Source organism: Oryzias latipes, chromosome 2, assembly GCF_053564925.1.
Source record: "Oryzias latipes strain Hd-rR chromosome 2, Olatipes_Hd-rR_3.1".
Classification (NCBI taxonomy): domain Eukaryota; kingdom Metazoa; phylum Chordata; class Actinopteri; order Beloniformes; family Adrianichthyidae; genus Oryzias; species Oryzias latipes.
This window is the reverse complement of record NC_136238.1, coordinates 27,489,747-27,515,033: the sequence shown is the minus strand read 5'-3', so window position 1 is coordinate 27,515,033 and position 25,287 is coordinate 27,489,747. Positions and strand designations below refer to the sequence as shown.

General features: G+C 41.5%; 2 protein-coding genes and 1 long non-coding RNA gene across 4 annotated transcripts in view; 1 reads left to right on the top strand and 2 right to left on the bottom strand.

Annotated features, from left to right (window-relative positions):
* LOC144987221 (uncharacterized) overlaps positions 1–25,287 on the bottom strand; it is a 223,153-nt gene that overhangs the window by 85,143 nt on the left and 112,723 nt on the right. The gene's annotated exons all lie outside the window — the stretch shown is intronic.
* The window catches only part of LOC144986855 (uncharacterized), a 265,622-nt gene that overhangs the window by 166,894 nt on the left and 73,441 nt on the right, over positions 1–25,287 (top strand). The gene's annotated exons all lie outside the window — the stretch shown is intronic.
* On the bottom strand, positions 713–24,948 carry LOC144988187 (uncharacterized). The gene is made up of 2 exons (XR_013652020.1): positions 24,458–24,948; positions 713–8,943 (listed from the first exon to the last, which is right to left on the bottom strand). It is a non-coding gene; the product is annotated as an uncharacterized LOC144988187 (long non-coding RNA).

Below are 25,287 nucleotides of genomic sequence, written 5' to 3'. Positions count from 1 at the left end.
GAAGAAGAGGAGGAGCTTCTGCTGCCTGAAAGAGGAAGGTGGAGGAGGTGAGAGGCTGCACTGGAGCTTTGGACCAAACCCTGTGATGGATGAACAACATCTCCAGGCTGTTTCCAGCCTGACCAGGAGGATCAGAAAACAGCAACAACTTCTCCTCCATCAAACCATGATGTCACCACCAGCAGGTGGAGACAGATATGAGCAGAAATTCTCTAGTTGGCTTCAGATTTCAGAGTTTCCCAAACAAGCAGTAGCACAACTCCACTTTTCTCTCCAAGCCCATCCTCTGAAATCTGATCTTCTGAGGGACGAGAACACATGGAGACTGAGACTACCGGAGCATCACTAGAAGGACAGTTGGACTCCCCTCTGGAAAAAGAAGGCTTGAGCATGTTGACGTGACAAACTCCACATTTCTTCTCTTTGTCATGAGTTGGGATCCTAAAATTGGTGTCATTCATTTTCTTTTCCACCTCACTAGGAGCAGAAAACTGTGCCTGTAGGCTGGAAGCAGGCAAAGGCAACAACAGCAACACTTCCTCACCTGCACCTGTTGTTGTTTGTGTGTTGATCCACAAACACATGCTGTGAAGAGGAACCTGCAGTGAAGGCAGCCATGTTGGAGCCTCACACATGTTCTCATTAGGATCAAATGAACCAGTGTGTTTGAGACTGAAAGAAAGACTGAAGGACAAAGAAATATGAAGATTCATTAAGGATCAAATCCAGACTTTATTCATGTCTTCAAAAAAGCTGCAGACATTTTACAGACACAACTGAGGATTTTCAACACTTTTCTGAGCACAAGATGCAGTTCTGGATACAGCCAGAAGGTGTCGCCCTTCTCATTTCTAATACAAGTTCAGACTACAGACCTGGAGGGTATTCCAGAAAGCAGGTTATGCTAGCTCCCACGGTAAGTTTGAGGCTAAGGAAGTTGATAACCTCAGCTTTCGGTCCCAGAAATGGAGGTATGTTTCAGGGTAGGTCAAGTTGCCATGGCAACTCATGCTCTGAACATAACCTGGTCTGGAGCAGGTTTAGTTGAAGGTTAGTTTGTTTACAGAGAGGTGAAGCAGCATGGAGTGTTCATTTGAAGATGATTTAGTGGATGAAGAAGCTCAGATAATACTTTTTCCACCGTGAGAGGCTGATAAGACCACGTATGGATGTTGGAAAGAGAAACTTTTTTACTTTGATCTAACATAATTATTTGCTTCAGTTAAGATAAATATTTTTTTTAGTTAAGTCAGCTTAAAAATTACACGTAGTTTTCAGTCAATTATTTTCCTTTCATTCAAATTAATTCAATTAAGTAGGTGTAACTTTGGTGTTGCTGTTAGATGTGCTCGCAAGGGATTGTGGGATACCATTCCCTTTGCCTATCTGGACGGATTTGAGTTTAAGTGTGGGTTTTTGACCAAAGGTGTTTAGTTGTTTAGCTGTTTTACTGTGTTTTGCTGAGTTATTTTGTCCTACTTTGCTCAAGTCTCTGCACCATGAGGGAGAGAATGATGAGTTTTTATTGCACCCCTACAATTTCTGACTGTAATTACAATGATGGAAAATTCTTTGATGAATTTTTGCACTCCGTGCATTTTTTTCCGTCCTTTTTTATTGTTATAAAAATGAGCATATCTGCCAGCTCAAACTTAGACATATGAGAGTTCAGGAAAATATAACTACCGTAATTAAGATGATAAAAAGATTAATGGAGTCATTAGTTTAAACATGCTTCCCGGAATACCCCCCATGACTGATTTGGTTTGGTTTTTGTTATTTTAGCCATCATGTATGAAGACATCAGACCTAGAATTACAGAAAAAACATTAAAAATGGATAATTTCTGTCTATTGGAAGTCATTTGAAGTGAAGCTGTGAAAGTGACCACATTTGTTCAACAACCTCATAGCAACAAGAAACAAAGCAGATTTCTCTCCAAAGAAGTTTTTTTCCCCCCGTTTTCCATCCAAACAAAGACAAACAGATGTTCTGTTTGGCAGAAATGTGTTTCCATCCAGAGGAACCTGCAGCAGCTGCTGATCCATCAGAAGATTACCAAGTCAAGCATAATTACGCTAACTCATATCTGGTATTTTGGAACCGACATACCCAGAGTAACAAGTTCAGGTGGATTTCAGTCAGAGTTCAGGGTTAAAGTCAGGCTAGTTTAAACATGCTTTGTGGAATACCCCCCTGGTTATTTTAGTGGAGTTTTAACCACCAAATGTGGTGTTTTTTATTAAAAGAGTTCTGGATCTTCCCTCAACGTTGGAGTCTGGTCCTGCATTTGGGTCATCCTGATATACCGTAACAAAGCCTCTTTTCTGGGCTGCAGAATCAGCTGATTCAAGGTGATTACGTAATCACGTCCCTACTGTGCAGCGCTGCATCTCAGTGTGAGGCTGCCTTCTCCACATTAGAATCTGCTGGGATTGTGTCAACTCTTGAATAGTTACTGGAACAAAAAGAATGTAAACACTGAAGATAAAGCCCCTGTGTCAAAGCACATGTGGTTTTTAGAACGTATGTCAGCAAGCTTTAGACTTTATTTTGGTTAGAAAACTTAAAATCCAACATTATTCTCCATTTCAGAGCAACACAACATTGCTCCCAAGTGCATTTTTACCACACTCTGCTATATTTGTAAAGATTGTGAGTCAGCCATCTTAGACGTTGCAAATAAAAAAGGAGAGAAAATCAACAGGTCCGAACTGATCTGCTTGTCCAAGTTAAAACCAATGTCCATCTTCACTCCTATGTTTGTGTTCATTTTATTTATTTTTATTTAATATATTGATTTTTATTGATTTTATTCTGTTTGTTTTAGTTTGTTGTTTTGTTTTTATTCTGCATTGTTCAGCACTTTGGTCAGCTTCTGCTGTTTTAAAAGCGCTTTATAAATAAAGTTGACTTGACTTGACTTAGATTGTCCTTGACACTAGCAGGTGACAGCTCTCAACAGGTGACATGTGTTTGAAAGAAAAGTCCAATGTTAACTGGATATCAACTTTCAAAGGATCCAGTGGCTGAACATTCAAAAATCAATGAAAGTCGATATTTACATTCAAGTATATAAATGTCCTTCCATAAACCCCAAAAAAGGAAAGTATGTTTCTGTTATGCCATAAACAGAAACATGGCATAAGTAGAGCAGTTGTTCCTCATCAAAGAGTGGGTTCAATTTACACATTAGATGTTTTTTTTATATTAATTTAAGTTTTAATGAACATCAGACACAGGTAAAAAACTTCAATCATTATGTCTTTTTTTCCTTGTGAAGTCTTGGCCTTGTTGATGGTTCACACCGACAGAACAGGTGTTGAAAACTGTCACCTACGGGTGTCAAGGAAAATCAAAGTAACTGTAAAAGTAAGAAATCACTGTAATGACTTTGTAATTGTGGAGGATAAGTCCATCTAGATCAAAGTTCTTCATGGGCAAAGTATCTTGATCGGATCAATTGTCGGATCAAAATTCAACCGTGTACATGGGCACAGAAAACCTTTTTCCGATTAGAACAAACGTTCACATGGTCACACTTTTGGTCGGAATAAATCCTTTGGGCATGCGCAGTAGTGTCGAGAAAACCGGAAGGGAAATGTGTCCCGTTGTAAACAAACCTTTGCTGTCACATATATTTATGCAGCAGCTCGGTTATATACGAGGCGATCTTCCAAACGTGCTTTTATTAATGTTATGCATATAATGAAGCGCCTGTTTGCTCATCATTTTATATCTAATCCACGTGGTCAGTGCTTTTTTGTGGAAGAACGGAGCTGGAAGAAGCCAGGCTAAGAGAGGCTAACATGCACTAACAACATCAGCCTTGTTTGATGGACACAAAATCCATGCCGCAAAAATGCTGCAATCTGCATCCTGGCACGGCACCTTCTGGTTTCACTGTTTTATCTTTTTATTTATTTATTTATTTATTTATTTATTTACTTATTTATTTTACACTGGTGTTTGTCTTTTGTGTATTTTATTGTGTGGGGCTAATTCAATGTATCTTATTGTATTTTATTGCATTTTATTTTATTTTTTTTATGTACAGGACCTTGAGCTGTCTTTGCTGTCATGAAAGGTGCTATATAAATAAAATTAATTTGAATTTGAGAGGGGAGAGGTGAAGAGACAACGGGGCAAGAGCGACGCTTTTCACAGGGCGTCCGCAGAGCAGCTGGTCGTCCCGTATGCGCTCCAAAGCTTTCTCTCAGCGAAACACCCTCTATGCATGACATAAACCAGAGCAGTAGTGACACACGATCGGAATGACCGTTTACATGAACAACTATCGGATAAACAATGGGTATAACCCACCTATCTCCATCAGAAAGAAATTTAGATCCGAACGAGTCTGATCGGGGCAGACTATTCTGAACGGTGCGTTCTTCAGATCAGATGTTCTTTTCGATGACTTTTGCCCATGTAAACACAGCTAGTAATTTTTTTCCCTGGGACAACCACATCCTTGACAGCTACAAAGTGAAGTCTGGACTGGAAGAAAAAGTATATGGTCTCCACCTGCTTACTCAGTATGAATAATCAATATTCGCTGTTGTTAAATAATTGTTAACCTTATAAAATAACATGATTAAGTTGCTAAAGATACTCCTTTTACATAGAAGATCTTGAATAATTTAAAAGTTATTTCATTTCAGGAATTGAACTTAATAGGTGAAGATATTTAGATAAATTTATAAAGGGAAAAACTGGCCATGGGGAGAGGAGGAAACACCATAGCTTCATTTATGGAACCTGAAAGAAAAACCTGCAATTAAGGGGTTATTGAAGTGCTCAAGGTTTTTCTACTGCCCACTTTTTTCTTAGACTTTAGTTTCTAGGAGAATGAGAGACAGGAGAGGTGCTGACTTAAAAAAACATTAAAATTGAAACCCGGCACCACCCCATCTGTGTTACCATCTGTGTTACATCACTCGCATGAATCCGTAGGGTAAAGCTATTGTTGACTTTTGGACTTATTAATGATCTATTGTTATCATTTATTATTATTGACTTTCTATGGATTTTTTGTTATTATTTATTATTGATTCATTTTTATTATTATTAATGACTTATTGTTTATTGTTATTATATATAGTTGTTATTATCATTGACTTACTATAGCTACTATACCTATTGTTGGGCTCTTCTTAATAATTTAAATTACATGCCAAAGAGGTCTAAAACTTCAAAATGTTTACAAATTATTATTGAAAATTCTTTGTAATCATTTTTTATTTGTAACAAATCCTGTAACAATGCATTTTTCATTAAAGTTTGAGATTTTAAGGCCGACTGTATCTCTTATTTAACAACAAATGATATGTATATATATAAATTATATACATATATGTTATATATACGTATAAATATATAGAAATATGAAAATATATAAATTATATAAAAGCCACTTAGATGCTACCAAAGGCTATAGAATCCATTGTCATGTGGGCGCCGACTACCTCACCAAGACGGCGTTGCACTCCGCCACCGTCGGCCAGGCTTCCCAAGCTGGCGTGTCTCCTCTAGTGATATAACTCATTAGAAGAAACGTCCTCCTTCCTTAACGCTTTAGGAAGCGTCTCTCAAAAGGGTGTTTTCCCCTAGTGTCTGCATACGGGGACTGTATGCAAGATGTATGCGTCTCAAATTAATCAGGGCTACAAATGCATTATGTTTTAAATGGTTCTAAAATGGTTTTCAGGTACAAAGATTGTCTTCTCCATCCTTGTTTTTACACATAAAAATATTGATAAGAAAACAGGATTAAAAGCAGTATCAATAAGAGGAGTACTATTTATATAATCTTAACAATACCCATCTCTACTAAATGATTTCTATATATATATATATATATACTGTAGTCACTACCTTGTGTTCAAATATTTATTAAATGTTCACTGATCACATTAAAAGTAGGGTTGGGCGATGTCCCCTAAATTGGCCGTTGACGATGTATGCAGTCAACCATCGGGATGGACGATGACATCGTCGGGGGGGGGGGATTTTTACATTTTTCGTTCTTATATAACTGCTATTCGTTATTTTACTTTACGTTTTATTTTATTTCCCAACTAATGACTAATCCGCGATGATCCACTATAAACTGAGGGAAGTGACTTTAACAAAAAAAAGTAACAAACAAAATAGAAAAGTAGTCCGCTCCCACACTTGACTAGTGAAGTGGACCGGCGGAGCGCGGATTTACAGCTTTGTGTTTGATGGGAGGGGGGGGGTGCTTTGTTACATGAGCGGGATGTGTGGGAGATTTAAGACTGCGATCCGTCCCGCAGCTCTAGGGGTACTACGAGCTACCGAACTCAGAACTGGGTCTAAAAGTGTGTGTCTGAGCACAGCTCGGATCGTCAGCACACACAGCAGATTGAGCTTCAAAGCAGAAATGTCGCTCAGTCCTTCGAAAACATTCAAACAATCACGTGGATTTGTGTTTCCAGTCGTGTCCTGACTAAAATAAAGGCTGATGTTATTCTTACATGTTTAACGTGCAGCCAGCATTCAGCGCCACCCAAAGCTAATGTTGTTAGCCCGTGTTAGCATACTGCTAATCCTGGCTTCGTTCAGAAAAAGCACTGACCACACGGATTAAAATTCAAATGATGAGCGAACAAGTGTTTCATAATAACCGTAACATCATTAAAAGCACGTTTAGAAGATCATCTCGTATATTACCGAGCTGACATGTTAATGTATATAGCCGCTCTGCGCTGTTTAACATCGTTTTGTATTGAATTGTTACATTCAATAAAGTTTGGAAAAAGAGCCGCTCGGCGGAAGTTGTATCCCCTTCCGGTTTTCAAACCAAACTGCGCATGTGCGAATGATTTATTCCAACCGAAATTGTGACCTTAGTGAACGTTTTTATATTCTGAAAACATTTTTCTGGGCCCATGTACACGGTTGGATTCTAATCCGACCATTGATCCCATCAAGATATTTTGTACATGTAACCGCGGCTTATGGCGTCAACTCGCAACGTGGTGGGGGCGTGGCATCACGATGGTGTCTCTCTATCGGGATGTCACTCACCCATCACGATGGACGATGATATCGTCCATCGGCACAACCCTAATTAAAAGTGTTAGAATTAAAAATGTATAAGAAACATTTCAACCATAGTGAAGACATTCAGGATTTAGCTCTAATGACTCATTACAAACAACTCATTTCTATTTACAGGTACATCTAAAACAACTCATTTTGTGAAAAAGTTGTACATATTTTGTCAGCAGTAAAACTCTCTCTAATATCATTACACAAAGATTCAAATGCATTGATCCATTACTTTTTTGCTTTTGATGTAAAAATGAAAACCCAAAGAGAATTCCTAGAAAGTAAGAATATCATGTTACAACAATTAAGTATTTAGAAAACTTCATTTAATTTTTACACATTAAATACTCACTTGTGCCTCTAAAAGAGTTACTGCATCAAAGTGGTAAATCCGCCTGTTGTTCTGTGTACTTGAAATGAAAACTCTGGTTGCTATGGAGTTCATTTGAACATTGGGGTTTCACCCCAGGAGTTTTAAACATTAAAAAAATGTTCACATTTTGTGAGATACAGAACTTTTTCCCCTCTTGTAAAATTAAAGTCTTTGACTGTGGTGCAGAGGTTGAGTTGTTGACCTCTGATCAGAAAAGTTTAGAATTTAGAGTTTACACTAAGTCCTTTATTACATTGTTTGTGAAGAGAAAGTCTTGTGAGTTCTCATGTGTGTTTTGAGATTACATAAATGACTAAAGCTTTTTTTACATTCTTTACAAGAAAAATGCTTTTCTCCTGTATGAGTTATCATGTGTCTGTTGAGATTAGATATTTGATTAAAACTCTTTCTACATTCTTTACAAGAAAAAGGCCTTTCTCCTGTGTGAGTTCTCATGTGTCTGTTGAGATTAGATATTTGATTAAAACTCTCTCTACATTCTTTACAAGAAAAAGGCCTTTCACCTGTGTGAGTTCTAATGTGTATTTGGAGAGTAGATAAGTAACTAAAACATTTTTCACATTCTTTACAATAAAAAGGCTTCTCTCCTGTATGAGTTCTCATGTGTGCTTTGAGATGGGATACACGACTAAAACCTTTTTTACATTCTTTACAAGAAAATCTCTTATCTTCTGCATGAATGCTTGCATGAATTCGGAACAGAGATTTGTTACAAAAGCTTTTGTCACATTCTTTACAGATATAACATCTTTCATCAGACCCAGTTTCCATGTAGTCAGACGGGTAAGTAATTATTCTTGAGTTTTTACCAGACTTGATGGAGGTAAGTTTTTCTTCTTTTGGAGATTGTTTGTATTTCTTACCAAGATTTGTCTTCTTGGGATTTTTTCTAACATCAGAGTCACACTGACCTGCTGACATGTGAGAGCTGTCCACACTTTGGACATGACTTCTGTCCCTTCTCTTCCTCTGATCTCTGTTCTGTGGGTCTGTCTCTTCATCTGTAGTTGATGTTGATTCTGTCTCTTCATGTGTAGTTGATGTTGATTCTTCATGTTGGTTTTCTTCTTCATCCTGACTATCAGTTACATTAAAGCTCTGCTGATTGTTTAGATCTGCTTCACTGTTCTCATCTTCCTCATAAGTAGGAATCTCCATCAAGGTATCAGTCTCCTGCTTCAGATCAATCTGATCTTCATCCTGACTGAGGAAAAGCTTGTCTGGCTCCTCTTTAATCTGTGGAGGTTCTGGGACCCCCTGTTCATCTTCAAATTGTGGAGTTTCTGGATACTCCTGTTCCTCTTTATAATGTGGAGTTTTTGGTTCCTGCAGTTCCTCTCTATAATGTGGAGATTCTGGTTCCTGCAGTTCCTCTCTATAATGTGGAGATTCTGGATCATCTTGTTCCACTCTGAAGTTCCTTTGCTGGTTGCAGGGATCCTCCTCTTCAGTACTCCAGTGCTGGGGGAGGACTGCAGAAACACAAGAAGAAGCCCTTTTTATGTTTTGAAGACTTTGTGTATTGTTAAGCACCACTGATCTTTGATGGGGCGCCATCGGGGACCAAAATTACTTCATGTGACCAGTTCACTTCAACATCGTCCAACGCAGTGACCAGTTCACTTCAACATCGTCCAACGCAGTGACTAGAGAGCTGACTATGTCATCAGCTGTTGTTGTGTCCATCAACTCAAGAAACTCTGCTGTGACGGTCTCTTCACCTCTAATAAATATTCACAGTTATATGTGATGTTGGTGTTTTCATCAATAGTGACTGAAAAAAACAATAAATGCTTGGATTCCTTCATATGGCTGCCCATGTTTCCTCAGAGATGTTGGATCTGATCGTAATTCTTGACAGACTCATGTTTAAGGTCGACTGCTTTTTGGGAACAAGACTTCTGCAGCCTTCAGCATTTTTCAATAAGTTTACCATCTAAAAATGGATTTGATGTTTGCTCCAACTTGTTTGCAATAAGGTAGATAGCTTTCACTGCTCCATCACTGACGTCACGACTGCAGTAAATCCAAATGGTTATTTATCGGTCCAGCTAATGGTTGCTAAATCTTTTTTGTTTTCTTAACTGCAAATGGTGACACTTTTCCTTATGGTGAGTCACACAGTGGTGCTGAATGTTATATTCTTTCAGCACTACAACCTGTTGATGACATACAAAGCATGCAGGTTTGCATTCAGCTCCGTGAACAAATAAAATGGTTTCCATTTTCCTGGAAAGCTCAGCACTTCACTTCAACCTATTTTTTTTGACAAAATTTTGGTCGTTGGGTGTCACTACTGGGGCCTGTTTCAGAAAGGAGGTTAAGTGTAAACTCTGAGTGTGTTAACCCTGAAATCAGGGAAACCCTGGGTTTTCCGTTTCAGAATCTGAGGTTTGTTAAACCAGAGTAAACAGAGTAAGTCAAACCCGTTTCTGAAAGAGAGGTAACTTATACTCGGAGTCAGTGTCCATGGTTACTTATGCTGTGAACCTAACCTGGTTGGGAGCAGGTTTTATTCTCTAAACTCAAGGTTTCTGCCGGTCCCCTCCCCTTTTTAAAGATGAAGCGGTATTTTTCGCTTTAACCTTCATTGCCCAAATTTCCGTCACACAGAGACGGTCTAAGTGACAAGAATGGCTTGTCCTTCTTTGGAGGACCCAATAGACGAGGAGGCTGCATTAATTCGTAGAGAATTACATTTACGTCGTGCGAGGATTTTGAGATGACTCGATTTTTTGTCATTTCCCCATATGTTTTTGTTTGAGCGTTACCGTTTTTCGTTGCAGTCAATTACATATATACAATGAAAACACCATTAGGTATTGCTATGTAGATGTTTCATATGTCAAATATTGTCAACATAGCCTACATCCATGATATGCTCAAATTTGACCTAATTGAATTATGTTTTTATACTTCATTTTTAGCTGCTGCCATGTTCTTTTAATTCCTGCAGGATTGCATCTACATGAAAATGAAATCAGGTACATTGAATTAGATTAATGTAACAATTACTTTTTGGAAACACAATTTGCTAGTACTGCTTACTTTCTTAATCCATTTACTACTGCAGTTACGGTAGTGGGACTGTAGGGGGCATGTGTTCTGCTGTGCAAGATTTATAATAAAGAGACATGTGGAGTGAACAGACGTGTGTGTCTGAGCGCCATAATTTCATTCACATCTACCGACACCGAACCCTGTGAGGCCGGCTACAATTGCATGTATTAATAGTAAACTGACCAAAGTTTGCAAGAGGGGAAAGTTAACAAAAAAGTCCTCTAAACATTACCGACGTTAAATGCATTTTTCCCCCAGATTGGTTCTGTACACTATGCAGCATTTCATGCATTTACACCAGGAATAACACTTCAAAAGTACACCTAAATATCGCCATTTTATATTTCACACCGTACGCTATTCAAAAATTTATTACAGCCAATATTTTATAACAATGATTTAAATGCAAACTTAGGCATTAACTTGAGCAGCTATGTTTTCCCACGCTAACTGTCTCTGTTTTGCAGATGGAGCGGTGTTGCTTTTCTTCCGTAATATGTGCTCAAATTCACTGTAACTCTGCAGCAGCACGTCAAGTTCAGCTGGCGAAAAATACGCAGACCTCTTTTTTTCACGGTTGCCATGGTGACTCGTGATATCTGCGCTCCATTGATAATGGCTAGTCATAGTCGCGGTGCGCACGCTCACCTCCGAATCAGTCCACTCAGAGTTGATTGACCTAACTCGGATCAGCTTCTCTGAAACAGAAAACTCAGAGTTGTTAATCTCTCGATTGACCAACTCAGAGTTCAAGTTTAACCTCAGAGTTGGTTGAACCTCCTTTCTGAAACAGGCCCCTGATCATTCTAATAGCAACATAACAATGGTTAGGCTCACAGTAGGGCTGGGCGATATTGGATTTTTCATATCACGATATTGTTTTTTTCATATTGTGCGATAACGATATTAAAAACGATATCAAATAACTATATTTTTCAAAGTAATCTTTATTGCACACAGTTCTAAAAGACCACAAATAAATTCAAATGTTTGAACTTTCAAGTTTAACAGAAAAATAGACAAAAAATTGACACACAATTATGTCAAAATAAAAAAAAAGTGCAATAAACTAAAAAAAAACTCCCAAGAAACTCCTCAGTTTCTTTAAAATGCTCTTCAAGAAATTAAAGAAAGCTTAAAACAAAAATGTTCTTATTTAAATACTTTGTGCAACTTCGAATAGCTTTCAAAGACAAGTCAAAAAAGAACAACAGATCAACTTAAATGGCCTCCTATTCTGTGAGGCAACAAATAGGCACCATGGTCAGTGTGATTCCTGCTAAATGAACAAAAGCCTACAGATTGCGGCCAAGGACTTTTTTGTCGTATGGCGTTACATTGGAAAATGCCGAATGTGAAGACTGCTGCTGCAGCGCAGGTCTTACCGTTGTTTTTGAAGTCTGACTTTGAGCATGCTCGAGGGGGTGGTGCTGCTTTAATTGAGAAAAAAGGTTGGTGGTATTTCCACATTTATTAGGAACGTATCTTTGGCACAATTTTCAGTAGACGTTACTTTGACTTTTATCCGACTTTAGATAACCGAAAAACGTCCACACGGCGGAACTTTTCGGGCCGGTCCGTTCTACAATGCCTCTTGAACCTTCATCTGCGCCCGCTTGGCTCGAGTTTGTTAACTTCTCTTCAGACGGAACATTCATTTTCTGCAAGTGTTAGGATTTGCAACGCATGCAGATACTAGCTTGCATCCTAGCTTGTAAATAACGTTCACTCTAACTAGACGTGGCGCAGTTTATTCAGTGATTGGTCTAGCCCTGTGATACTTAATTCTGATTGGACAAGAGGGCGGGTCTTCCGGGGGTTTCTCCCTTGTTCATTTAAAACGAAAGTTTATCGCAATAGACTCATTTCAATATCGAAAAAAGGTAATATCGCAATAACGATAATTATCGTTTTATCGCCCAGCCCTAGCTCACAGGGAACCAAACTACTGCCTACCTAGACACAGACCTGTTAGGTTTCGTTTTTGGCACATGCAGAGTTATGTTGTTTCACCTGTTTAGCTTTTCCTTTGCTCCCCCTAGTGGCGGAATTGCGCATTTCGGTTATTTTTTAAAAAAATCATAACTCGCCACAGGAATGGACTAGAACAGGGGTCGGGAACCTTTTTGGCCAAGAGAGCCATAAACGCCACATATTTTTAAATGTAATTTCGAAAGAGCCATACAATAATGTAGCGTCCCTTTCCCACACTGAGGCACGGACACTTAACCTCTTTTAAGGTTCTTTATTCTGGTTACTGTAGACCACAACAAACGCCGTAAAATTAATTCAGCAACTCCTGAATCTCTCCTGTCGACACGAGACGAGAGAGAGCGCTTCTCCCAACTTTATATTCACCTGCTCCCGCTCCAGCCCTCCCATTTCCCTTATTCGGCCCATAGCTGAACCCCATTGGTCCAAACTACCTAACAACCACCTGAGCGACAGAACTGAGAGCCAATCAGATCTCTGCTTGATGCGGTCAATGAACTCCAGAACTTTTAACGCGGCCCAACAGCCATCCAACTCAGTCCTCTACAATATGTTTAAAACTAAATATTCAAGTGAATGTGTGCATTTGATTTAATTTCAACATTTTTAAAGTACAATAAGTCTGTGGATTCTTTTTAATAACATTGTTATTAGGGTTGGGCGATGTCCCCTAATTTGGCCGTTGACGATGTTTGCTGTCAACCATCGGGATGGACGATGACATCGTCGGGGGGGGGGGGGGTTACATTTTTCGTTCTTATATAACTGCTATTCGTTATTTTGCTTTTTTCATTTTATCTCCCAACTAATGGTTAATCCGCGATGATCCAGTTTAAATTAGGGAAGTGAGAGACAGAAAAAGTAACAAGCAAGATAGAAAAGAAGTGTAGTCGCTCCCGCACTTAATTAGTGAAGTGGACCGGCGGAGGGCGGACTTAAAGCTTTGTGTTTGATGGGAGGGGGGGGGGTACATGAGCGGTATGTGTGGGAGATTTAAGACTGCGATCCGTCCCGCAGCTCTAGGGGTACAAGCAACCGAACTCAGAACCGGGTCTAAAAGTGTGTCTGAGCACAGCTCGGATCGTCAGCACACACAGCGGTTTGAGCTTCAAAGCAGAAATGTCGCTCAGTCCTTAGAAAACATTCAAACAATCACGTGGATTTGTGTTTCCAGTCGTGTCCCGACTAAATAAAGGCTAATGTTATTCTTACACGTTTACGTGCAGCGCCACCCAAAGCTAATGTTGTTAGCCCGTGTTAGCATACTGCTAATCCTGGCTTCGTTCAGAAAAAGCACTGACCACACGGAATAAAATTCAAATGATGAGCGAACAGGTGTTTGATAATAACCGTAACATTATTAAAAGCACGTTTAGAAGATCATCTCGTATTTTACCGAGCTGACATGTCAATATATATAGCCGCTCGGTGCTGTTATCGTTTTGTATTGAATTGTTACATCCAATAAAGTTTTGAAAAAAAAGCCGCTCGGCGGAAGTTGTATCCCCTTCCGGTTTTCAAACTGCGCATGTGCGAATACTGCGCATGTGCGAATGATTTATTCCGACCGAAATTGTGACCTTAGTGAACGTTTTTATATTCTGAAAACATTTTTCTGGGCCCATCTACACGGTTGGATTCTAATCCGACCATTGATCCCATCAAGATATTTTGTACATGTAACCGCGGCTTATGGTGTCGACGCGCAACGTGGCGGGGGCGTGGCATCACGATGGTGGTCTCTCCATCGGGATGTCAGTCACCCATCACGATGGACGATGATATCGTCCATCGGCACAACCCTAATTGTTATGCTGTTGCTAATAAATGATGAGTATTTCTCGTGGTAGTTCTGCTGATGGTCTAGTCTGGTTGATACGTGGTGAGTTTCTGCTTCATGCAGGCGTTGAGACTTTAAACGTGATCGTAGTCTGAATGTTCTGTAGATGTGAGACAGACTGATCACATGCAGACGGGGGAGCCAAACACACACTCACACGCTGCAGTGAGTGACGGGAAGCGGGTTTTACGTTTTTACAATCCCTGCGCGATTCACCTGCTGCCTGTCCCCACAACACCCCCCCCCCCCCCCCCCCCCCCTGCTTTTTCCCTCACACATCCCGTCCCCGCATCTGCGCGCTCTTTCTCAGAGACGGGAGTGCGCACTTTTAGGCACGGCAATTCACAGGTTTCCAGTTGGTACAAACTCTGTGAAATAATAGATAATTGTAAACTTATAGCGCTGGCGCAGATTTTTCTCTCCAAGCACCGCTACTACTGCGCGCCTCTGGCATCGCATCGCGCCCGAGAAGGACTGGACTAATGATAAAAAAAGTATAATTAAAGATTTGGCTGCGAGCCACATGTGACCATCAAAAGAGCCATATATGGCTCGCGAGCCATAGGTTCCCGACCCCTGGACTAGAAACTTGCTTTCTTTTTTAACCATCCTTATGATTTTTATTCTTCATGTGTGGGCTGGACTAAACCACCTGGCGGGCCGCATATGGACCGCGGGCCATATTTTTGACAACCCTGCAATAAACCCTTCTAGAAAGATAACCTACCACCTGTGACTGCTTATCTACAACACAACCTCCAGTGTTTGAGAAGGAGCCCCTGAAGGACCATTGTTTGTAATTTAAACTTGTACCATTTTCAATGAATTGCTTTTTTATAAAAGAAATTGCAGTAACACTTTATATTAAGATTCGTTAACATGCTTTGTTATTGTTAACACATTAACAAGCATTATAAATGAATTTATAGGGTGTTAGTAAGACATTTATTAGTACAATAAGTCTAATAAGGTTTATTAAATTACTTAGTTAACACATTTACAAGCATTATTATTAGGATGTTTTTAAGATGCTAATTAGGGTTGGGCGATGTCCCCTAATTTGGCCGTTGACGATGTTTGCTGTCAACTATCGGGATGGACGATGACATCGTCGGGGGGGGGGGGGGGGGGGGGGGGGGGTTGGGTATTTTTACATTTTTCGTTCTTATATAACTGATATTCGTTATTTTGCTTTTTTCATTTTATTTCCCAACAAATGGTTAATCCGCGATGATCCAGTATAAACTGAGGGAAGTGACTTTAACAGAAAAAGTAACAAGCAAGATAGAAAAGAAGTAGTCCGCTCCCGCACTTGGCGAAGTGGACCGGCGGAGTGCGGATTTACAGCTTTGTGTTTGATGGGAAGGGGGGGGGGTACATGAGCGGTATGTGTGGGAGATTTAAGACTGCGATCCGTCCCGCAGCTCTAGGGGTACAAGCAACCGAACTCAGAACCGGGTCTAAACGTGTGTCTGAGCACAGCTCGGATAGTCAGCAGACAGAGGTTTGAGCATCAAAGCAGAAATGTCGCTCAGTCCTTCGAAAACATTCAAACAATCACGTGGATTTGTGTTTCCAGTCGTGTCCCGACTAAATAAAGGCTGATGTTATTCGCAGGATGCAGCGCCACCCAAAGCTAATGTTGTTAGCCCGTGTTAGCATACTGCTAATCCTGGCTCCGTTCAGAAAAAGCACTGACCACACGGATTAAAATTCAAATGATGAGCGAACAGGTGTTTCATAATAACCGTAACATTATTAAAAGCACGTTTAGAAGATCATCTCGTATTTTACCGAGCTGACATGTCAATGTATATAGCCGCTCGGCGCTGTTATCGTTTTGTATTGAATTGTAACATTCAATAAAGTTTGGAAAAAAAGCCGCTCGGCGGAAGTTGTATCCCCTTCCGGTTTTCAAACTGCGCATGTGCGAATACTGCGCATGTGCAAATCATTTATTCCGACCGAAATTGTGACCTTAGTGAACGTTTTTATATTCTGAAAACATTTTTCTGGGCCCATCTACACGGTTGGATTCTAATCCGACCATTGATCCCATCAAGATATTTTGTACATGTAACCGCGGCTTCTGGTGTCGACGCGCAACGTGGCGGGGGCGTGGCATCACGATGGTGGTCTCTCCATCGGGATGTCAGTCACCCATCACGATGGACGATGATATCGTCCATCGGCACAACCCTAATGCTAATGATACATTTATTGATATTATAGGTGCCTAACAAATGTGTCAGTGTTAATAAGCTTAATAAAATTTATTAACAATCTTTGTTAACAAATTAAGAAGTATTATTATTGTTTGGGGTTCAAGTAAGACATTTATTAGCATTATAGATGCCTGACACAAGCCTAAGTGTTCATAAGCTTAATAAGTTTCATTGACTAACTTAATAAATTAATAGGCTTTATTAATGTGTCAGATGCTAGTAAGATTATTAGCATTTTAGATGTCTTACAAATACCTGAAAGTGTTAAGATTTATTAACATCTAAGACCATTGTCTTATAAATCCATTTTACTAAACTGCTTATAAGCGTTACAAATGTATTAGTTAACTTTGTTAACAGTTTATTAATTGTTTTGCAGCACCTCGTCTAAAGTGAGGACAGTTTTTAGCACAAACAACCACAAAGCATAAAGCTTGTAAAAATAACTTTATAACATTAAAACAGACTAAACATACACAAATCTTTCTGTAAAAGATATGTAACAATTTAATTCAGACAAGATTCATTAGCCAATGGTGACATTAGTGAACCTTGATTCTGGAAGGAATCAAAGATGGGCAGGTTAGAGTGTTAGCTTTAGCATGGCTCCTGTAGGTAATAGGTTTGTCTTCGGTCTTCAAGAATTACTGGCTTGTGCAACTTTCTAGTGGACTTTGAAGCAAGGCAACAGTGGTTGAATGAAGTTGGCATTGAATGCAGAGAATTGACTCCTGGTGATGGGATTTGCAATGAATGTTTCACCCAGGATAGATGCTAATACTTTATCCTTATTAGCTATGATGCTAGTCAGCCAACACCGGTCTATGTTTTTAATTTTTTTTTATTTGTCTGAATTAAATTATTATACATCTTTGACAGAAAGATTTGTGTATGTTTAGTCTGTGTTAATGTTATAAAGTTATTTTTACAATCTTTATGATTTGTGTTTTTTGTGGTAAAAACTGTCCTCACTTTAGATAAGGTGCTGCAAAACAATTAATAAACTGTTAACAAAGTTAATTAATACATTTGTAAAGCTTATAAGCAGTTTAGTAATATGGATTTTGAAGACAATGGTCTGACTTTAGATGTTAATAAATCTTTTTAACACTTTCAGGTATTTGCAAGACATATATAATGCTAATAAATGTCTTACTTGAACCCCAAACAACAATAATAATACTTCTTAAGTTGTTAACAAAGGTTGTAAATAAATCTTATTAAGCTTATTAACACTAACACATTTGTTAGTCACCTATAATATCAATAAATGTATCATTAGCATCTTGAAAACATCCTAATAATAATACTTGTAAGTGTGTTAACTAAGTAATTTAATAAACCTTATTAGACTTATTGTACTAATAAATGTCTTACTAACACCCTTTAAATTCATTTATAATGCTTGTTAATGTGTTAAAGCTTGTTCACGAATCTTAATATAAAGTGTTACCGAAATTGCTTGTTTTCTTTAGCACAGCGACACACCACTGTGCTGAAAAAGGCCCCCCTTACACCTCCCCACTATGAGGAGAGCTGTCAATAACCTGTTGATTGAACCTGCTGAAGATAATACAAAATGTTGTTTTAATAATTTATTTAATACTTTCTCAAAGAAAATGAAATTACAGAAAAGTAATTTATAAATGGTGCAAACAGGTCTTTAATGTCATCTACAGCGGGGAAAATAAGTATCGAACTTATCTCAAAAAACATTTCTAATCGAGCTATTGACACGAAATTTTCACTAGCTGTCGGCATCAACCCAAGTAATGCACACATAGAAAGAAATCCAAACATTTATGTCCATAAATGAAGTTATGTGTAATAAAGTGAAATGGCACAGGGAATAAGTATTGAACACATGAAGAAAAGGAGGGGTAAAACGGTCTGGCAAGCCAAGAAAGCAGCTGGAGTTTGTCAGTATTCAGAAGGTTAACCTGCCCCCTATTGGTGCAAAGTAATATCAGCTGGTATAGTCCTGATTGATGCCTTTTAAAAAGGTTTCTCACCAGCAAGGTGTTATACAAGAAGCATTGCATGATGGGTAAAAGCAAAGAGCTGTCCAAAGACCTACGCAACCTTATTGTTGCAAAACAGACTGAAGGCATTGGTTACAGGCGCATTTTTAAACTTCTGAAAGTTCCAGTGAGTACCATTGGGGCCATTATCCGGAAGTGGAAAGAACACGGCATTACCATAAACCTGCCACGGCCAGGTGCTCCTCGCAAGATTACAGACAGAGGAGTCAGAACAATCATCAGAAGGGTTCTCCAACAGCCCAGGACCACTCGTGGAGATTTTCAGAAAGACCTGGAATCAGCAGGTACCGTTGTTTCAAAGAAAACAATAAGTAATGCACTTATCCGCCATGGCCTCCATGCACGCACACCACGCAAAAACTCCATTTTTGAAGAAGAAGCATGTTGAAACTTGTTTGGAGTTAGCGACAACATTTGGATAAACCCATGACATTCTGGGAGAAGATACTCTGGTCAGATGAGACCAAAATTGAACTCTTTGGATGTCATAAGACACAACATGTTTGGAGGAAAAATGGCACCGCACATCTCCCCCAAAACACCATACCAACAGTCAAGTTTGGAGGTAGGAGTATCATGGCGTGGGGCTGTTTTTCAGCATGCGGTACTGGTAGACTTCATGTCATTGAAGGAATAATGACTGGAGAAAAGTATCGAGACATTCTTGATCAGAATCTGCTGTCATCTGCCAGGCTGCTGAAGATGAAAAGAGGGTGGATCTTTCAGCAAAACAACGATCCCAAGAACACAGCCAAGGTAACACTCAACTGGTTGAAGAAAAAGAAAATAAAGCTGCTAGAATGGCCCAGTCAATCACCAGACTTGAATCCAATTGAAAATCTTTGTAAAGAACTCAAGATCCGGGTTCACAGAAGAGCCTTGAAGATTTGAAGGCAGTTTGTGTGGATCAGGGGTGGGCAATTCCAGGCCTCGAGGGCCGGTGTGTCTGCATGATTTCCAGATAGTCTTGCCCTACTCATGGCTGATTACCTGGTTCAGGTGTGTCCAGCCAATAATCTTGCCCTACTCATGGCTGATAACCTGGTTCAGAACATGCCAGAGCAGGGTATACTGGAAAACATGCAGGAATGCGGCCCTCAGTGCCCACCTCGGGTGTGGATGAATGGGCCAAAATCACACCTGAGCAATGTATTCGACTGGTTTCTCCATACAGGAGGCATCTTGAGGCTGTAATCACCAACAAAAGTTTTTGCACTAAGTATTAAATAAATTTCAGAAAGCGTGTTCAATACTCTCCCCTGTGAACCGCCACTTTAACGTGGTGGGGGAGTTTGAAAGCTCGAGTGAGCCCAGGAGCTAAGCTGTCTGGGGCCTAAGCCCCTGGTAGGGTCACCCATGGCAGACAGGTCCTGGGTGACGAGCCAGACAAAGAGCGGTTCAGAACCCCCTGATGATGAGCAAAATCAAGGACCTGATTACGTCGCCCGGATGGGTGTCACCGGGGCCCCACTCTGGAGCCAGGCCCAGGGTTGGGGCTCTCAGGCAAATGCCTGGTGACCGGGGCTTTTCCCACGGGCCCCGGTCGGGCACGGCCCGAAGGAGCGACGTGGGACCACTCTCCCATGGGCCCACCACCCGTAGGAGACCTCAAAAGGGGCCGGTGCATTGTGGTTTGGGTGGCAGTCGAGGGCGGGTGCCTCGGCGGCCCAAACCCCGGTCATGGAACTTGGCTTTTGGGACATGGAATGTCACCTCTCTGGGAGGGAAGGAGCCTGAGCTGGTCCGAGAGGTTGAGAGATACCGTCTTGATATAGTCGGGCTCACCTCCACACATAGCCTGGGCTCTGAAACTCAGTCCTTAGAGAGGGGTTGGACTCTACCACTCTGGAGTTGCTCAAGGTGAGAGGCGGCGGGCTGGTGTGGGCTTACTCGTGAGCCCCCAGCTTAGCTGCCAAGTTATGGAGTTCACCCCGGTGGACAAGAGGGTCATGTCCCACCGCCTTCGAGTGGGGGACAGGTCTCTAACTGTGGTTTCGGCTTACGGGCCGAACAGCTGCTTGGAGTACCAGGCCTTCTTGGTGTCTCTCGAAGGGGTACTGGAAAGTGCCCCAACGGGGGACTCCATTGTCCTCCTGGGGGACTTCAATGCCCACATGGGCAATGACAGTGCCACCTGGAGGGGCGTGATTGGTAGGAGTGCCCCCCCCGATCTGAACCCGATTGTGTTTTGTTTTTGGACTTCTGTGCTCGTCACAGTTTGTCCATAACGAACACCATGTTCGAGCACAAGGGTGTCAATCAATACACTTGGCATCAGGACACCCCAGGCAGGAGGTCGATGATCGACTTTGTAGTTGTTTCAGGCGACGTTCGGCTTTGTGTCTTGGACACTCGGGTGAAGAGAGGGGCGGAGCTGTCTACCCATCACTACCTGGTGGTGAGTTGGATTCGCTGGCGGTGAAGGAGGCCGGAAAGACTTGGACCCAAACGTACTGTGAGGGTCTTTTGGGAACGTCTGGCTGAGCCCTCCGTTAGGGAAGTCTTCAACTCCCACATCCGGGAGAACTTCAAACAGGTACCGAGGGAGGTTGGGGACATTGAGTCCGAGTGGACCATGTTTTCCGCTTCCATTGTCTCTGCTGCTGCTCGGAGCTGTGGTCGCAAGGTCTCTGGTGCCTGTCGCGGCGGTAACCCCCGAACCCGGTGGTGGACACCGGAAGTAAGGGATGCCGTCAAGCTGAAGAAAGAGTCCTACCAGGTCTGGCTGGCTTGTGGGACTCCAGAGGCAGCTGACAGGTATCGGCAGTCTAAGCGAGCTGCGGCCCGGACCGTTGCGGAGGCAAAAACTCAGGTCTGGGAGGAGTTCGGTGAGGCCATGGAGAAGGACTATCGGTTGGCCTCGAAGAAATTCTGGCAAACCGCCCGGCGCTTCAGGAGGGGAAAGCAGTTCTCCACAGGCAGTTTTAAGTGCAGGTGGGGGGCTGTTGACCTCGACTCGGGACATTGTCGGGTGGTGGAAGGAATACTTCGAGGAACTCCTCAATCCCACTGACATGCCTTCTTTTGAAGAAGCAGAGGGTGAGGACTTTGGGGTGGACCTGTCTATTACCCGGGCTGAAGTCAACGAGATAGTCAACGAGATCCTTGGTGGCAGGGCCCCGGGAGTGGATGAGGTCCGCCCTGAGTACCTCAAGTCTCTGGATGCTGTGGGAGTGTCTTGGCTGACACGTCTCTGCAGCATCGCGTGGCAGTCGGGAAATGTACCACTGGACTGGCAGACAGGGGTGGTGGTTCCCCTCTTTAAGAAGGGGGACCGGAGGGTGTGTTCCAACCATAGGGGAATTATACTCCTCAGCCTCCCTGGGAAAGTCTATGCCAGGGAACTGGAGAGGAGAGTCCGTCCGATAGTCGAACCTCGGATTCAGGAACAACAGTGCGGTTTCCGTCCTGGTCGTGGAACAGTGGACCAGCTCTACACCCTATCTAGGGTGCTGGAGGGATTGTGGGAGTTCGCTCATCCAGTCCATATGTGTTTTGTGGATCTGGAGAAGGCGTTCGACCGCGTCCCCCGTGGTATCCTGTGGGGGGTGCTCTGGGAGTATGGGGTCCGGGGAGCCTTACTGAGGGCTGTCCGGTCTCTGTATGACCAGAGTAGGAGCTTGGTTTGCATAGCCGGCAGTAAGTCAGACCTGTTCCCGGTCCACGTTGGACTCCGGCAGGGCTGCCCTTTATCACCGGTTCTGTTCATAGTTTTTATGGACAGAATTTCTGGGCGCAGCCAGGGGCCGGAGGGGGTCTGGTTTGGGGACCACAGGATTTCCTCTCTGCTTTTTGCAGATGATGTTGTCCCGTGGGCTTCATCGAGCCAGGACCTCCAGCGTGCATTGGGGCGGTTTGCGGCCGAGTGTGAACCGGTTGGGATGAGGGTCAGCACAGCTAAATCCAAATTACACATAACTTCATTTATGGACATAAATGTTTGGATTTCTTACTATGTGTGCATTACTTGGGTTGATGCTGACATCTGGTGAAAATTTCATGTCAATAGATGTTTTTTGAGAGAAATGTTGACGTGTTCAATACTTATTTTCCCCGCTGTAACTGTATAATAAATATAAGGCATTGGATTTATTTGCACTTTTCCAGACGCTCAAAGCACTTATAGTGTGTGCATTTTTTCTACACTCCTCATTTATACTTGGTGACGATAGCTACTGTTTAGGCCTTGCGATAAACCGATTGAATTAATTAATTTAAAATTTTTGTTCCGGGCGATTTCAAAAATAACTAAATCAAGTTTTTGTGTGATGGTGCATTTTGGGTCCCCAGAGCTTCCATAGCGCTAGTTTCACAAGGCGGCATGGCAAGCAACAAACAACAACATCATAACACACACGAAACAGCAAGCAACATCATGGCTTCCAGTGAGAGTGGGACGTTTGTTCCAGAGAAAGAAATGAAGGTGTGGACACAATGGATCAAATGGAGGAAGAGACGCCACGCTGCAACTCGCTGCTTAATTCATTAAAAAGAAAAAAAGAAATTAAAAAAGGGCTGCTTTATTCTGGACCACTGAGGTTTGTTCAGTTTTCTTAGTAAGACCAGAGAGATGTGCATTGCAGTAGTCGATGCGAGATGTGACCAGACTATGAACTTAAGTGGAATTAGAATAGTTTAGAATAGTAGAGTAGTTTAGAAGAAGTTTAGAAGTAGTAGTAGTTTAGTAGTAGTAGTAGTTTAGAATAGTAAAGTAGTTTAGAATAGTAGAGTCAGCTTATGATGCTGATCACAATGCTAGCATTTTTGGTTCTGGACCAAAACCCCCCGACTTAGTAACAGTTTCTTTCCCTCTGCAGTCAGACTCATGAACATTTTAAACTCCTCCCCCTTAGACTTCTCAATTACATGTCAAGTCACCAGTCCATTAGCTGCACCTTCTCCATCCAGTTTGCCCAATTGTATTTCCATTTATTGTTCTGACCATTGTGTTATTTTTGCTTATTGTTGTTTATTTTTATTCCCAAGTGTTGTCTATGGCACATTGGCACCACAGCAAATTCCAAACATTCAGTTTGTTCGAAATATCCATGACTAAAATCAAAGTAAATGATCAAGAATGTCATGGTAGAAAGACAATATTTTACAAAGAAAAGGAGGGAATGGTTACAAACTATTTATTGTCATTTATTTGTTGCAGCAAATGTTGCCTCATGATTAATTTTGAAACATGGATGTAATTATTTCCTTCCTCATTAAAATTTATTTTATTGCATTATTTCTGAATTACCCTCATTGTGTTGTTATGACACAAATGAGATGTTACTCGTTAATTAATCACTACATGAGTAGATTTGAATCCAAGTACTTTATTACTCAAGTAATCATTTGGATACCTACTCTCTACTTTACCTTGAGTACTATTTATCTAAATGTGGCAGACAGAGGTTCTCTTGATGAAGACCACCTGCACAGCAGCTGCTTCATCATCAGAGGATGGAATCTCTTCCATCTGTCAGTTCAGAATCAGCCTGAGACCTGCGGCTTCCAGGTTGGAAGGAGCAGCGTCCAAAGCTGTTCAACTGTGTTTTGGCCTCAACCATAGCCGGATCACAGGCAGCTTTTGCTGCTTGCGTGACTCCTGTTGCTGTTCCTCTAAGCCCTTGAAGCAGGTGCTGCTGTTTTTGTGCTGTTTCTGATTGACCCAGTGCCTGCAGTGAACCAGGGAGCGTTGCTGCTGCCAGGACTCCCGGCGTTGCATGTGACAGATACGCGGACACAGCTGAGCTGACTGCCGTCTGTCCCCGCTATAGCATGGAGCTGAATCTCAAAGGGCTTCTTCTCTGTTTCTCTGATGAAGGTCACATACCTATGTGGTGTAGCTGCAGCTGTGGTTTCCAGATGACATCCAGCAGTCTGCGCTGACGACAGAGCTCCTGCTCGTACTGGACGATGGTTCCTTCACAGAGTCTGCAGATTTCTTCAGCAGCAGCAGCTAGTCGCTCGCTGATCAACTCTCTCAGAGACTGAAGGGAAGACATGGTTCCTGCTCCGATCTTCAGCTCCAACTCCCACAAACACCGCCGTCCTCTTCACTGCAGCTCCGATCGATCATCTGCTAGTCTCACAATCACAGCAATCCACGTTGTCTTTCCGTTCAACACTTCTTCACTCATTTACGACACTTTGGAAAATGCTGAGAGTTCCCACACGAACCACGTATCGTCCTTTCTGTCCAAAAACCTCACAAACGTCCCAACAAAACACCACCGACCTCTCAACACAAGCTAACGCTGCTAGCCTGCTAACAAGCTAAGGCTGCTAGCGCCTCGTGCTGTTCTTCTTCTTTGTTTGGCTAACAGCGTCATGTTTTTTATTTTTTATTTTCAAACTTTATTGAATGTAAAAAATCAATACAAAATAATGTTGAACAGTGAACAACAACGAAGAAACAAGCCAGGGGGTTTATACATTTTATGCATATATATTGAAACTAATACACAGATCTAATGTTTTGATGGCGTTCTTATTATCAGAGTTTCTTATTGTCTTAATGTATTGTTTGAACTCATTAATAAAGATTGAGAAATGAGGGGTATGATTCGTTACTTTTGATTTATGAATGTGCCATTTGCATAAAAACAACAAAAGGTTAATGAGGTACAACTGTTCTTTTTTATGAGATGGACAGTGGGTGAT